Below are 17,609 nucleotides of genomic sequence, written 5' to 3'. Positions count from 1 at the left end.
TTTTTACTTGTTACAAACAATTTTTGTTTGCAGCAAATAGTGGATTTAAATTGAAGTATGTTTAAAATAGAAATACGTTTCTAGAAGATGAACATTTTGCATCCCACAATTGAAACGCAATTCTTGAATTTAAAATGTATATCCTGTTGTCGTGTCATTAAATGCATCAAATTAGTAGCTTATTCTGTAACTTCCCCCTGATTGTCAAGGTTATGCTTTACATTCAAATTAATGTGTAGGTTCATATGAATTATTTGTTTTTTTGCATTGTTCCGTGAGTTTTATCTGTAATACTCTTGTTTTCTTTATCTGTTAATGTCATAAACTACCTCGGGATATGTAATGCTATGGTAATCATCCCCCTAAAAGTACTATTTCTTAAATATTGAGTCGCACGAAATTACTGTTGATTTACAAGGTCAATATATTACGACGTGTAAAGGATTGATTCCCTCTAAGAAAGTATTTTCCTGGATAATATTCCTCGGCTGCATTTACGTGTAAATCTAACGTCGGCTTACATTGGCTGTGTTAATTGAAAACAAAATTATCGAAAAGTAAACTATCAAATATATCGAACGTCGACGAAAATTGACCAAATAATTCATACGAACCTACACATTAATTTGTATATTCCTGACTTTCTACAGGTTTTTTCTTGTGAGGAAAATGGTTGATTAAACCTGGTTTAATAGTTTTAAAATGAACCTTGGACTTGAATAACAGTCGCATTACATTCTAGTATATATACTACTATCTAACATTAAATTCGTCTGTTTATCTTAAAACATATCTCATTCCATGTTTGAGTGAGTATGGTTTTCATTTTTCATCATACCGTTTCTTCTTATATTTTTTTTATATTAATTTCATTTCAATACACTTCTGATTTATGCAAAATAACATTGCATTATTTGTCTGATAATGTATTTTTTTTTATCCCTTTTCTATCCTGTATTTCGACCGAGAAATCTGTGGTAAAAATATTGCTGGACATGCACATTGGACCCCAGTATATACTTTAATAGTGACTGATGTAGTTGACATCTAAAAACGATATTAGACTAGGCAAATAGGTAATTAATGATGATTTTTTGTGTCTACCACACAACATTGTTTCGGATTAATGTTGTTAAAATACTGCACTTGTCCGTTTTATGTGTAACACAGTGTTGAAGAGGGTCATTATAGAAGCAGGCAACGCCATTTCTAAGAATCGCCTTTGGTTTATTTCGTGGCGGTCAGTTTTTGCTAGTGACGGAAGCCGGAGTGCTCAGGGACAACAACCGACCTGCGATATGAAAACTGACATTCTTATTCAATTAAAATTTGACTCCTACGAAATGGGTTCGAACTAACAACTTCAGTGTTGACTGGCTAGTGATTATTACAGTAGCAATTGCTTAGATCACTCGTCCACCGATGCCCCTGAATTGAGATAATAACATCAGTTTAAACATTTACAAAAGGTTTCTGTGGAAAAGCATATTAACGTAGTGTTAGAATAACAAAAATATCTAAAATGTTACGAATAGCATTTCACACGTCTCAGCAGGTGTTTTTAGATATATTGTTTATTAGTTGCTATCAATCAAGAGCGGACTGCGAATACAATTGCAAATCTAAAAATGTTCTATGTCATTTGGTCTCTTGTAAAGATTTATGTCTTTGACAATCACAACACACCTTCTTGTTTAAAATGAGAGTAAAAAGAAAATGCAATAACATAGTTTTGAAATTTTGATCCAGACAATATCATCATAGATTAAATACAAACTTTGTCGATTCACTCGAAAACGATAAAGATGATAAAATAAACTAATTTGATAATGTTTAGAAGTAATAAGATATGATCTGCAGACGAACCCTACCAATATGTTCGTTCAGCTCAAAAAGAATATAGAAAGAGGTTATATAAACTTTTGTATTATACAGCAACCAAAACACGACTTTGATTTTGAAATAACCTTTTTTAATAAACCTCAGAGATCAGTTATTTATTTTTTTGTTGTTCTTTTTTTTTATCGTTTGTCCAACGGAAGATGACCGCGAAAAAAATCTGCCAAATACAAGTTATAAATGGAAAGAATATACTGAACACAGTCATGGTAACATAATAACAGTATATATTTTATTAATATCATTGTTTTTTTCCCAATCTTATCTTTCACAAGTATTTTCTTGAGTTCTATTCTTTGTTTTAGTATGTTTTTTTTAGATTATCAGTTGTCGTCGTTTAAAAAAAATGTGTATGCACTATTCAATATTTGTAAATTGAAAGTTATGACAAAGCGTAATATAAGATATATAAGATAATATGATGTGAAATGAAAGAGGAGAATAAAATAGGCAGTTAATGCATACACACTAAGGCTATTTTGATCCTTATGCAATGCACCCAATGCGATATAAAAACACTCGAGACAGACACAATTTCAAATTTTAAACTCGAGGTTTCATTATTTAATATAACCCTAGAACTTCTCGGTCATTTTAGTTTAAAGTGCAAAATAATGAATCCAGGTTCTGTTCAAAGGCAACTAGATTTTTGAAGACAGCTCCGGAATGGAACATGTAAAAGGCGGATCAATCAGTTAGACAGATTTCTTGACTGATAGGTGAAGGGAAGATAACCACCGTAGTGTTCGAAATAGACAACTCTAACTCAATATATCTACAAAATAACCATATTCATCATATTAAAATTGAGAATGGAAATGGGGGATGTGTCAAAGAGACAACAACCTGACCAAATAAAAAACAACAGCAGAAGGTCACCAACAGGTCTTCAATGTAGCGAGAAATTCCCGCACTTGGAGGCGTCCTTCAGCTGGCCCCTAAACAAATAAATACTAGTCCAGTGACAATAATCTATTTTAATCCGAGTGACAAGTACCCACTTTGAAGCTCATACATTTCTTTTCAATGGTAAGGTAGACAATTGTCTTCTGAATTCAATATAATTACGGCTTTATTCCCCCCAAGGGAAAAAGGGAATAATTTATGCTATTATCGTGAAAAAATGTTTAAAAAACACAATAAAAGTAAAAGTATCTACATCGTATAACGTGTAAATCACGCCTTACAGGTTCCCAATGGCGTGCACTAAACGGGAAGGATTGTGCCTGATATTCATATGATGAAGACATACTATTTTAATCAGTTTAATTAAAGTCTAGAGCTGTCATGTCAATTAACTGCTAGTATGCTGTGGTTATTTATATATTAATTTAATTTTGATTATTTTCTTTGGTAACATCTTCTGACATCAGACTCGGACTTTTCTTGAACTGAATTTTAATGTGCGTATTGTTATGCGTTTATCTTTCTACATTGATAAGAGGTATAGGGGGAGGGTTGATATCTCATAAACATGTTTAACTCCGCCGCTATTTTGCGCCTGTCCCAAGTCAGGAGCATCTGACCTTTGTTAGTCTTGTATTTTTTTTATTTATTTTTTCTTGAATACACTTTTGATTTTAGTATGGCGTTTATTATCACTGTATTGGTATATACTGTTGAAAAATACTTCTGATAATTCTCGTGGAAGGTGATGTTTTAATACATGATGAGACAACACGGATATAATACGCTTACTGGCTATATACTTCCATGCAGACAGACATAACTATGGCACACTACACATAGATTCGACAACGACGACACAATGGAAAGATAACAAACAATGTTCTCGATCTCAAATCAAAATTGAGAACAAAAAAGTCAGTAATCAAACGCAAACTCAAAAGCTCATGCACATCAAACGGATGAACTGCGACTTCATACTCGTGACGTAAAGAAAGTTAGATTAAAATAAGATAAAAATGAAAGTTATAATCTGCTAAATCATTTCATCTTTTTTACGTTATTATGACTTATCATAAACATCCGGTGAATGTCTACCGACTACGTCCGTCGTTATAAAATAGCTGGACATTGACATCAGAGTTAATTTAAATATTTATCCCAATAATTGTGTGATTCAATGTAATGGTCTAACGGAAGAAAGAAATATAATATCATACAAAATTGTGTGCCATCCTTATTTAGACAGCTACGTAATGAACCATATATGATCTATTTGCAATGTTCTTGTATCAGAGTGAAATATCTATAGGTAGAGCTATAAGAAGTAGTCTGATCATAATTAGAAGTCGGTGTCAAGTGTCATTACACATTCATGAATGATGTCATACTTTATAGGGGTTTAGGTTAAACTCCTGAACAGTATAATAACAGAAATACTGATGAAACGGAAGGTCCTTAATTAATTTGCAAAATCAAAAGCACACGTAGTGAATTGAAAATAAATGTCATATTCCGTAGTTAATACATGCCTTATGTTAATAATAATCACGGGTTTAAACCTTGTTTTATAGCCACGTTAAATGTTATTTTGGATTACAGATGCACATAATACATGTGCCATCTCTACATTGAACAAACACATCAGTGTGTTAGCAAAAAAACAGACAAATAGCTAAAATGAAAAAAGTGAGTGCCCGGTTTAAGAATAAAATATGATAAGCGCAATTTGTCACTTTTTGCAAATGATAGTTATTATGATATCATGCATCACGTATATGATTTGTGCATGGCTTTATGTTGCTTGGTCCGTTTCTGTGTGCTGTTGCGTTTCGGTGTTGTATCGTTGTTCTCCTCTTATATTTAATGCGTTTCCCTCGGTTTTGGTTTGTTGCCACGATTTTGTTTTTTTGTCCATGGATTTATGAGTTTTGAACAGCGGTATACTACTGTTGCCTTTATTTATGACCAAGAAGACACATTTGTGCCGTACCTGGAAGTCATTGGATATGTCAATTTACTGAATTTGTCTTTTTTCCTCTTGTGACATGGGACCTGAGTATGCATGTGCAGGAGATGCATGCATGATCAACAGTTATTGTGTATCTAGTCTTTCTTTGCATTAGTTTAAGCTGGCTGGGGTGTCTTCCCCCGTCTTGGAATGCAAAAAAGCAGGTCATTATTTTTTCACGGAATGTGCAAATTTCGAGAGTTTTTTGTAATCCATGTGTAAGGCTGATCTAGGCAATGTAGAAAATGATTGTTTTTTTTGTCATATTTGCGAAAGTATTATACAAAAGTATTTTCTTGAGTTCTATTCTTTGTTTTAGTATGGGTTTTTCAGATTATCAGTTGTCGTCGTTTAAAAAAAATGTGTATGCATTATTCAATATTTGTAAATTGAAAGTTATGACAAAGCGTAATATAAGATATATAAGATAATATGATGTGAAATGAAAGAGGAGAATAAAAAAGGCAGTTAATGCATACACACTAAGGCTATTTTGATCCTTATGCAATGCACCCAATGCGATATAAAAACACTCGAGACAGACACAATTTCAAATTTTAAACTCGAGGTTTCATTATTTAATATAACCCTAGAACTTCCCGGTCATTTTAGTTTAAAGTGCAAAATAATGAATCCAGGTTCTGTTTAAAGGCAACTAGATTTTTGAAGACAGCTCCGGAATGGAACATGTAAAAGGCGGATCAATCAGTTAGACAGATTTCTTGACTGATAGGTGAAGGGAAGATAACCACCGTAGTGTTCGAAATAGACAACTCTAACTCAATATATCTACAAAATAACCATATTCATCATATTAAAATTGAGAATGGAAATGGGGAATGTGTCAAAGAGACAACAACCTGACCAAATAAAAAACAACAGCAGAAGGTCATCAACAGGTCTTCAATGGAGCGAGAAATTCCCGCATTTGGAGGCGTCCTTCAGCTGGCCCCTAAACAAATAAATACTAGTCCAGTGACAATAATCTATTTTAATCCGAGTGACAAGTACCCACTTTGTAGCTTATACATTTCTTTTCAATTGTAAGGTAGACAATTGTCTTCTGAATTCAATGTAATTACGGCTTTATTCTCCCCAAGGGGAAAAGGGAATAATGTATGCTATTATCGTGAAAAAATGTTTAAAAAACACAATAAAAGTAAAAGTATCTACATCGTATAACGTGTAAATCACGCCTTACAGGTTCCCAATGGCGTGCACTTAACGGGAAGGATTGTGCCTGATATTCATATGATGAAGACATACTAGTTTAATCAGTTTAATTAAAGTCTGGAGCTGTCATGTCAATTAACTGCTAGTAGGCTGTGGTTATTTATATATTAATTTAAATTTGTTTATTTTCTCTGGTAACATCTTCTGACATCAGACTCGGACTTTTCTTGAACTGAATTTTAATGTGCGTATTGTTATGCGTTTACCTTTCTACATTGATAAGAGGTATAGGGGGAGGGTTGATATCTCATAAACATGTTTAACTCCGCCGCTATTTTGCGCCTGTCCCAAGTCAGGAGCATCTGACCTTTGTTAGTCTTGTATTTTTTTTATTTATTTTTTCTTGAATACACTTTTGAGTTTAGTATGGCGTTTATTATCACTGTATTGGTATATACTGTTGAAAAATACTTCTGATAATTCTCGTGGAAGGTGATGTTTTAATACATGATGAGACAACACGGATATAATACGCTTACTGGCTATATACTTCCATGCAGACAGACATAACTATGGCACACTACACATAGATTCGACAACGACGACACAATGGAAAGATAACAAACAATGTTCTCGATCTCAAATCAAAATTGAGAACAAAAAAGTCAGTAATCAAACGCAAACTCAAAAGCTCATGCACATCAAACGGATGAACTGCGACTTCATACTCGTGACGTAAAGAAAGTTAGATTAAAATAAGATAAAAATGAAAGTTATAATCTGCTAAATCATTTCATCTTTTTTACGTTATTATGACTTATCATAAACATCCGGTGAATGTCTACCGACTACGTCCGTCGTTATAAAATAGCTGGACATTGACATCAGAGTTAATTTAAATATTTATCCCAATAATTGTGTGATTCAATGTAATGGTCTAACGGAAGAAAGAAATATAATATCATACAAAATTGTGTGCCATCCTTATTTAGACAGCTACGTAATGAACCATATATGATCTATTTGCAATGTTCTTGTATCAGAGTGAAATATCTATAGGTAGAGCTATAAGAAGTAGTCTGATCATAATTAGAAGTCGGTGTCAAGTGTCATTACACATTCATGAATGATGTCATACTTTATAGGGGTTTAGGTTAAACTCCTGAACAGTATAATAACAGAAATACTGATGAAACGGAAGGTCCTTAATTAATTTGCAAAATCAAAAGCACACGTAGTGAATTGAAAATAAATGTCATATTCCGTAGTTAATACATGCCTTATGTTAATAATAATCACGGGTTTAAACCTTGTTTTATAGCCACGTTAAATGTTATTTTGGATTACAGATGCACATAATACATGTGCCATCTCTACATTGAACAAACACATCAGTGTGTTAGCAAAAAAACAGACAAATAGCTAAAATGAAAAAAGTGAGTGCCCGGTTTAAGAATAAAATATGATAAGCGCAATTTGTCACTTTTTGCAAATGATAGTTATTATGATATCATGCATCACGTATATGATTTGTGCATGGCTTTATGTTGCTTGGTCCGTTTCTGTGTGCTGTTGCGTTTCGGTGTTGTATCGTTGTTCTCCTCTTATATTTAATGCGTTTCCCTCGGTTTTGGTTTGTTGCCACGATTTTGTTTTTTTGTCCATGGATTTATGAGTTTTGAACAGCGGTATACTACTGTTGCCTTTATTTATGACCAAGAAGACACATTTGTGCCGTACCTGGAAGTCATTGGATATGTCAATTTACTGAATTTGTCTTTTTTCCTCTTGTGACATGGGACCTGAGTATGCATGTGCAGGAGATGCATGCATGATCAACAGTTATTGTGTATCTAGTCTTTCTTTGCATTAGTTTAAGCTGGCTGGGGTGTCTTCCCCCGTCTTGGAATGCAAAAAAGCAGGTCATTATTTTTTCACGGAATGTGCAAATTTCGAGAGTTTTTTGTAATCCATGTGTAAGGCTGATCTAGGCAATGTAGAAAATGATTGTTTTTTTTGTCATATTTGCGAAAGTATTATACAAAAGTATTTTCTTGAGTTCTATTCTTTGTTTTAGTATGGGTTTTTCAGATTATCAGTTGTCGTCGTTTAAAAAAAATGTGTATGCATTATTCAATATTTGTAAATTGAAAGTTATGACAAAGCGTAATATAAGATATATAAGATAATATGATGTGAAATGAAAGAGGAGAATAAAAAAGGCAGTTAATGCATACACACTAAGGCTATTTTGATCCTTATGCAATGCACCCAATGCGATATAAAAACACTCGAGACAGACACAATTTCAAATTTTAAACTCGAGGTTTCATTATTTAATATAACCCTAGAACTTCCCGGTCATTTTAGTTTAAAGTGCAAAATAATGAATCCAGGTTCTGTTTAAAGGCAACTAGATTTTTGAAGACAGCTCCGGAATGGAACATGTAAAAGGCGGATCAATCAGTTAGACAGATTTCTTGACTGATAGGTGAAGGGAAGATAACCACCGTAGTGTTCGAAATAGACAACTCTAACTCAATATATCTACAAAATAACCATATTCATCATATTAAAATTGAGAATGGAAATGGGGAATGTGTCAAAGAGACAACAACCTGACCAAATAAAAAACAACAGCAGAAGGTCATCAACAGGTCTTCAATGGAGCGAGAAATTCCCGCATTTGGAGGCGTCCTTCAGCTGGCCCCTAAACAAATAAATACTAGTCCAGTGACAATAATCTATTTTAATCCGAGTGACAAGTACCCACTTTGTAGCTTATACATTTCTTTTCAATTGTAAGGTAGACAATTGTCTTCTGAATTCAATGTAATTACGGCTTTATTCTCCCCAAGGGGAAAAGGGAATAATGTATGCTATTATCGTGAAAAAATGTTTAAAAAACACAATAAAAGTAAAAGTATCTACATCGTATAACGTGTAAATCACGCCTTACAGGTTCCCAATGGCGTGCACTTAACGGGAAGGATTGTGCCTGATATTCATATGATGAAGACATACTAGTTTAATCAGTTTAATTAAAGTCTGGAGCTGTCATGTCAATTAACTGCTAGTAGGCTGTGGTTATTTATATATTAATTTAAATTTGTTTATTTTCTCTGGTAACATCTTCTGACATCAGACTCGGACTTTTCTTGAACTGAATTTTAATGTGCGTATTGTTATGCGTTTACCTTTCTACATTGATAAGAGGTATAGGGGGAGGGTTGATATCTCATAAACATGTTTAACTCCGCCGCTATTTTGCGCCTGTCCCAAGTCAGGAGCATCTGACCTTTGTTAGTCTTGTATTTTTTTTATTTATTTTTTCTTGAATACACTTTTGAGTTTAGTATGGCGTTTATTATCACTGTATTGGTATATACTGTTGAAAAATACTTCTGATAATTCTCGTGGAAGGTGATGTTTTAATACATGATGAGACAACACGGATATAATACGCTTACTGGCTATATACTTCCATGCAGACAGACATAACTATGGCACACTACACATAGATTCGACAACGACGACACAATGGAAAGATAACAAACAATGTTCTCGATCTCAAATCAAAATTGAGAACAAAAAAGTCAGTAATCAAACGCAAACTCAAAAGCTCATGCACATCAAACGGATGAACTGCGACTTCATACTCGTGACGTAAAGAAAGTTAGATTAAAATAAGATAAAAATGAAAGTTATAATCTGCTAAATCATTTCATCTTTTTTACGTTATTATGACTTATCATAAACATCCGGTGAATGTCTACCGACTACGTCCGTCGTTATAAAATAGGTGGACATTGACATCAGAGTTAATTTAAATATTTATCCCAATAATTGTGTGATTCAATGTAATGGTCTAACGGAAGAAAGAAATATAATATCATACAAAATTGTGTGCCATCCTTATTTAGACAGATACGTAATGAACCATTATGATATATTTGCAATGTTCTTGTATCAGAGTGAAATATCTATAGGTAGAGCTATAAGAAGTAGTCTGATCATAATTAGAAGTCGGTGTCAAGTGTCATTACACATTCATGAATGATGTCATACTTTATAGGGGTTTAGGTTAAACTCCTGAACAGTATAATAACAGAAATACTGATGAAACGGAAGGTCCTTAATTAATTTGCAAAATCAAAAGCACACGTAGTGAATTGAAAATAAATGTCATATTCCGTAGTTAATACATGCCTTATGTTAATAATAATCACGGGTTTAAACCTTGTTTTATAGCCACGTTAAATGTTATTTTGGATTACAGATGCACATAATACATGTGACATCTCTACATCAGTGTGTTAGCAAAAATAAAACCAGACAAATAGCTTGTCTCTTTTAGCAAATGATAGTTATTATGATATTATGCATCACGTATATGATTTGTGCATGGCTTTATGTTGCTTGGTCCGTTTCTGTGTGCTGTTGCGTTTCGGTGTTGTGTCGTTGTTCTCCTCTTATATTTAATGCGTTTCCCTCGGTTTTGGTTTGTTGCCCCGATTTTGTTTTTTGTCCATGGATTTATGAGTTTTGAACAGCGGTATACTACTGTTGCCTTTATTTATGACCAAGAAGACACATTTGTGCCGTACCTGGAAGTCATTGGATATGTCAATTTACTGAATTTGTCTTTTTTCCTCTTGTGACATGGGACCTGAGTATGCATGTGCAGGAGATGCATGCATGATCAACAGTTATTGTGTATCTAGTCTTTCTTTGCATTAGTTTAAGCTGGCTGGGGTGTCTTCCCCCGTCTTGGAATGCAAAATAGCAGGTCATTATTTTTTCACGGAATGTGCAAATTTCGAGAGTTTTTTGTAATCCATGTGTAAGGCTGATCTAGGCAATGTAGAAAATGATTGTTTTTTTTGTCATATTTGCGAAAGTATTATACAAAAGTAGTTATTAGTATGTCGTTCATAATTCACCTAGTATATATAATGAAACTTTTTTTTCCTACATAATAAAAGCTATTATAAGCTAAGTTTAAAAAAATATTTCGTTTCCTTTTACAAAAATAAAGATTTTGTTAAGGATGAGGAATGCGTCATCCAATCAGACTTATATAATGATGTCCTTATACTATGAAAAAAAGTTTTATTTTTATTCGGTTCACATATAACAATACAAACATAAGCTTTTAAGATGCCTATGATGTATAGACAAACATAATAAAATTAATGGTTAACAAGAACAAGACATATGAAGAAATGTGTTGACTAAATGTGATTCCAAAAAGAACGTTTAAAACAAATTTCTATAAAAGAAATTTATCTGTACATTCAAATTGATATGCATTAAAAAGACCAACCCATCAAGCTGTCTGTAGATGGAGATAAAAACTGAATTATAATATCAATTTCATCGATAACTTAAAGTGATAAGGTGTATTTTCTAGAGTCAACTAACACTTTCAGATACATGCGTGAGCACTCACTAACTCCTTCTAAAGCATTGTCGTAATAGACACGCACATTGATAACTGTTTTGCAACATGCACACAATAGCAATATTGGTATAGATCAAGAGGCAAATAAAATAGACAATTGAAAATATTACAGATTTTGGGTTTATTCATATTTATTTGTTCTACAAATATTACGTGACCGTCGTCAATTATATCATAGGATATATGCAATATGTCGGTATTACATAACTCATTTTACTTATGTCATTTTTGTTGTGAATTATATCACTCTGAACTTAACAACATCCAATATTATTCTGTGTTACTTAATATAATGTATACATTCGGTATAAATACACAAATATAAATCTCTTTTAGTCTCATTGTGTTTACTAATATACTGTTCATATATTCATTCAAAACCTTTTTAAAGACGAATTCTCTGTAAGGACCAGAATTTTAATGAGGGGGCCAGACATGCATAGTCCCAGAATTGTGTCATACTTGTATACAGAGTCTATTACCAACCTACAATAACTTAAACAATAAAAAAATTCAAAGTTTCAGTACGGTTGCCATGGTAACCACTCATGCTTATTTTCATCCATTTTACATGAAAATAATACCCTTTTTTGGCCATTTTCTGTAATTCAAATCTCATTATGCATAACTGATAGGGCTATAACAAAGAAAATATGAACTTAATATAGCTTAATCATGACATAAATACATCTATTGGTAAACACCGATATTTCCTTACTATAAAAAAAATGTAGAAGGTCACCCCTCTTTTTTCATTTTTTTAAAATGTCAAATATTGAATGGATTTCTAAGGCTAATTTATAAAAATGCACCAAATCAGTGATAAAGTTATTACTCTTTTTAAAGAACATTGTTATTATGCTGTCCAAAATTTAAAAAAAAATAGTGGGGTAAGAAGTATTTATACTTTAACATGAACCCCAAAAAGCCCCCACCGAGTTGCAAATTTTCTTCATTTGACACATATCAAGGTTAGTTTGTTTTCATTTTCTTACAATCAATTATTAACCAAAATGTTCAAAAAGTAAAAGCCAATGAGATGCTATTAAAAGCAAAAGATTGATGAGGACTTTTAGATCAATACTCCAAAGGTCAAGGTCAGAGGTCAATGTCAAAGATCTGAAATATTGACATTTTTGCCAAAATTTGTAGATTTGTAATGATATTCCTGGCTGTTTCTTTAATTTTAATAGTAAATATCTACATTGGTTATTACTATAAAGAAAGAAATACAAATAAGACTTGCCAGATGTAAAAATTCAAAATTCAAGGTCAAGGTAAAAAAAATTAAAAAAAAATTACTCCACTTTGTCTAGTCTTAGTCTAGAATAGTAACAGATCTTCTTGAATTGTTATCTTTAATCAAGCTAGTCAGTGAATAGGGATATGACCTTTTGATGTTAAAGAAAGGTTCAAATTGCACTTTCAGGACAACTTTAAACTGTCAAGATCAAATTTGTAAAGTTCAAGTTTTTGCCTTGATAAATGAGATAAGGGTTTTGTTTGCACAAGAACTAACAAAAAAACATAAAAGTACACATATATTAAAACTGAATTATCTATAAATATGTTAATAAAAAAAATGTGATACTAGATGATTGAGCTTAATTTTTGAAAGAAACTGTTCAATCAAAGTTATAAAGAAACACTGTCCAAAATCTCCTGTTTAAGGCATCTCTTATTATTTTCCTCTTCGGCAGATCTAAAATCATCAAGGTCGGTCTTTCTGTCTTTGAGTGCCAACCTTGAAAAATATGATGTAATCTGCTGCCCAGTTAAATATTCCTTCCTTGAAAAAACATATTTCCCTTCTTCTTGCAGCTGTCTCATCTCATCAGCTGCTTGAAAGGGATCTACTTTTCTTCCTGATACCTTCCCAATATCAAATTTCTCCTTCATGTAATTCACTTGAGATTGAGTAAAAACTGTTCTTTTCTTTTTACCTTTCAGTGCCCATCCTTTTACTGATTCTGATGTACGGCAGTCATTAAGGTTACAATCCAGTTGAACCCTTGTTCCGTGAAACAAAGAATTAACTTTTTGTCCATACATTGACTTGGCTTTGTGATAATCACAATTACCAACAATGATGTGTTGCTCCAGTGCACATTGAGTTTTAAAAGCTCTTGTGCAGCCGTCTTTTGGGCAATCATATGGCTGATTGATGGAGTCCTTCTTTTGTTTTTTAGGGTTTGGTTCTACAAGTTCTTTTTCTTGTGCCATAACTGAAATGATTGAAAAAAAACATTTTATTTTATAACACAATTTTATTATTTTATTTTATGTTCAAATATGATGAAATTATTACCAATAACTAATAACAGTCAACTGCAGTAATTCTCTTACTGAGAAAAATGCAAAATTTATTACCCTTTAATTTTACTGTGTAGTCAACCTTCCAAAGAAAATACAGATAAAGAAATCATAAGCATGCAAAATGCCAAAAAACACCAAGATTTATGTCTATGACACAGGTTATTTTTACTGCAATGAAATGTAGGATAGATTTCAAATGATTTTTTTTGTGTACCCATTTTAGGATGTGATGATGGTGTTACACATAAAAAAAAAGATCATGTAATATTCAGGTTCAAAAGTAAAAAAAAATGTTTAATTCTAAATTGTTTTAATAAATAAAAAAATAAAGTGAAATGTAGCTGGAAGTTGAATACTGTAAATTCAGAAAGTATTGCGTGCATTTATTGCCATTTTTTAATTTGGGACTTAATGCAATTTTAATTTTTAACATTTTGAGAGTAAAAAATGTTTAATTCATATTTAAAAATATCTCAACATTCGAGCTTAAATTATTGCGTTAACATCTCTGTTACATTTTTCGAAATGATAAAAACCTCGCAATAATTTCTGAATTTACAGTAGCTGGTCATTTTCAAAACAAATGGATTACCTTCTACTTCCAACAACTGAGGAGCTGTAATTTTCCAATCATCTCTAACCAACAGATTGGTTCTTTGCTCTGTGGTTCCGATGTTTTCCCATGCTATCCGCTTTCCTACAAAAATTATATACTTATTAGTCACCATTTCCTATGGTCAAATTGATACAATCTCAATGTATTGCAACAACTAGTTTAAACTTCAATGACATTTTTTTTGAAAATAACACATGAAAGACACTTATATTTGAAAAGTTTCTCCATAATTATCAAGATGAAACCAAGTTACTACTTTATTTGACATGTCTTCAAAAGAGTAGAAAATTGATCAAAATGTTGCACAGGCTTTATCAGAACCATACCAGGAGCATTATACTGAATGTTTGTTGGTTGGTAATGAAATGCCACTTTTGAGCACCTTTTGGGGGCTATTTTGGGGCAATCTGGTTGAATGGTTGGAGGAAGCAGGGGTGACCTGAAAATACCACTAAATTTTTATAAGGAATCTTATCTAATATATTGGTGTCTATAATGCACGATCAGAGAATGAATATACAAACTTAGTGCTGACTGGCTAGTGATTACAGTAGCAGTTTAGACAATTGGCCACCAAGGTCAAAGCAGTAACTATTGACTATTTGTTAAAGCATGAAAAAGTGCAATAAATTAAATGTACACCTTAACCATGTTAACCATGGCAAACAAGCAGATGATATTCTTTGAGACACAAGACTACATTTGTTAGTTATTCATAGTTCTGATTCATAATTCTGTTTATTACCTTCTCCTATTCCATATGCCTTCCAAACTGTTATTCCATTGACATCAAATGAAAAATTATGCAATTGAGTAATTCCAGTAATTGGTTTAATCTGTGACTTCTCTGCATCCAAATTAGTAACAATGTCAACAACTCTAACCCTAAATGACCCTTTCTGTTTAACATATATAGCCTGTAAAAATAAGCAGAAATGAAAATTAGAATTGCTATGTTTATAACAGGTTATTACTTACTGGGTTTGCATAATAAATACCAATTCTCTTATCATATAACTATGCATAACATCTTGGCTAAAATTAATGCATACCAATTCTCAAATGATGATTTGTGTCCTAAGTGTATTGTTGGTTGTTCCTTATGTTGTTTTGGTGGGGTATGTCATTTTAGTTGATTTTTACTGTAGTGTACACACTGATATGTTAAACATTGCAATGCATAACATGTGCCTGTCCCAAGTCAGATGCATTGTTATTTTGGAAATTGGTGTTATACATTTATTAGGTTGTAAGTTTTCTTAAGGTGATTAAAAATATTTTTTCACTTATTTCAGCCCTGTAAACCATTCAATGCAGTAATGACTTTTGTTTCTATTAAAGGTCATACAGTGACTTTAGCTGATTATATATCTCTGATGGAGATTTGTTTCATTGACATGACGTTTAAAACAGTCTTTTTGTAATTGGTATACTTCTTACTATGTCAACTTCTTACTCTTTATGTTTGCATATAAAAATAGTATTTTATTCAGACTCACCTTTTTCATCTCCTCTGCAGATGTGACATCATGTCCCTCATTAATGTATCTTCTAACACATGCCTTGATATGTGAAGCCCTGCGGTCACATGGACCTACAACACATGTGTAAACTGTCAATACATACAATGCAATGGTTGCAAATCAATATGAATATATATACATTTTATATGTGAGAAACTACCAAAAAAAAGTTATTCTCCAAATATCAGGATCAGAAGACAAGATCTTTAAAATTGCTTAAAATAAGTACCATTATTCCATTATATATGCATACAATTAGGACAATACATTAATGCAGTTGTAGGTCACAAAATGTAAATTTTGATAATTCTTTTCCCATCTGAAGACAACAAAAAAAAACTTCAATCTAAAATTGACTTGTATATATATGCCTATCCCAAGTCAGGACCCGGGCCTGTAATTCAGTGGTTGTCATTTGTGTATGTGTTTCTCATTATTTTTTTTTATATGTATAAGGCTGTTAGTTTTCTCGTTTGAATTGTTTTACATTGTTATTTAGGGCCTTTTAAAGATAACCATGCGGTATGGGTTTTGCTCATTGTTGAAGGTCTTGCCATTACCTATAATTGTTAATGTTTGTGTCATTTTAGTATCTTGTGGAGAGTCATCTTTTTTTAATATATTGAAATATTTTTTTATTTTGAAAAATCAAGTTGAAAACTATGAAATTTTACCTTTGCCATCCTGTGCTTCACTGAAGTTGTATGTTTTCAACTTATCTCCAAGTTCATCTTTAAGTGCTACCCTCATCATTGTGTTCTTATAACATCCTGCATTGTCTGAGAAGAAGTTCACCTCCTGCATGTTTGGTACTTGTTTTCTCAGATCATGAACTACATCACACAACACAGAAGCAGTAACAGAACCATCTTGAGATATCTAAAATATAAAATGACAATGTTTTGTTACTTGTAAAAAGCCATTTGGATAAATCTTCTTAATCTGTGATGTATTGAGTTAAAACAATGCAGCTCAAAAATGATACAGAAATAAAAGAAAAAGGAAATCAGAATTCAGAATTATAGCAAAATGATTCATTGTAAATTAAGAAAGTAATTGTCTGCTTTTATTATGAATTATTGAGATAAAACAACATGGACACCTTTTTTGCAATAATTCATGAATTTACAAAAATTGAAAAAGATTACAAATTTTATATCAAAGTTTAGATATTGAAGTTGAATAAAAGTTAGCCTTATTTATATGCAAAGAACATTTTCCAATTACCAACAAATTTCTGAAAGCTAATAGTTATCTGAAGAAATTCGATTTTTTTCAAAAAGCTGAAAACTGGAAATAAAAAATAATTATATCCCTTAATAGTTTTGTTCTTTAAGAAAAACTAGCAATATCTTTTTATTACCTGGGATGAAAAAATGTGTACATGTGTAATTGTCTTTAGTTCTTTCCCTTGTTTGTATAAGGTTACTGAAATGTGCCAGTTGATTCCACGTTTGGCGAACCAGTCACTCTGACCTTGTCATTTGATTTTTTTACACCTGATTAAATCTTAATTAATGTTCACCTCACATGATATTTACCTGTACATGTAGTACATACAAAGATGGAATCTGAGGAATACAACAAAACTTTTACATATTTAAACGATGGCTCTCATTCTAAGCAAGGTTAGGATATATATTTTTAATATTTTATCACTGCATGTCCCACTGTGACTTAACTAAATGGTCCTTTAGTCTG

At 32.2% G+C, this 17,609-nt stretch overlaps 1 long non-coding RNA gene across 1 annotated transcript; it reads right to left on the bottom strand.

Annotated features, from left to right (window-relative positions):
• Positions 1-15,883: 15,883 nt before the first annotated feature.
• LOC134691687 (uncharacterized) lies at positions 15,884-17,387 on the bottom strand. Its single transcript, XR_010102180.1, has 3 exons — positions 17,272-17,387; positions 16,583-16,787; positions 15,884-15,979 (listed from the first exon to the last, which is right to left on the bottom strand). It is a non-coding gene; the product is annotated as an uncharacterized LOC134691687 (long non-coding RNA).
• Positions 17,388-17,609: the final 222 nt, after the last annotated feature.

The sequence above is a fragment of the Mytilus trossulus genome, chromosome 11 (assembly GCF_036588685.1).
Source record: "Mytilus trossulus isolate FHL-02 chromosome 11, PNRI_Mtr1.1.1.hap1, whole genome shotgun sequence".
NCBI lineage: Eukaryota > Metazoa > Mollusca > Bivalvia > Mytilida > Mytilidae > Mytilus > Mytilus trossulus.
This window is presented reverse-complemented; position numbering and strand designations above follow the sequence as displayed.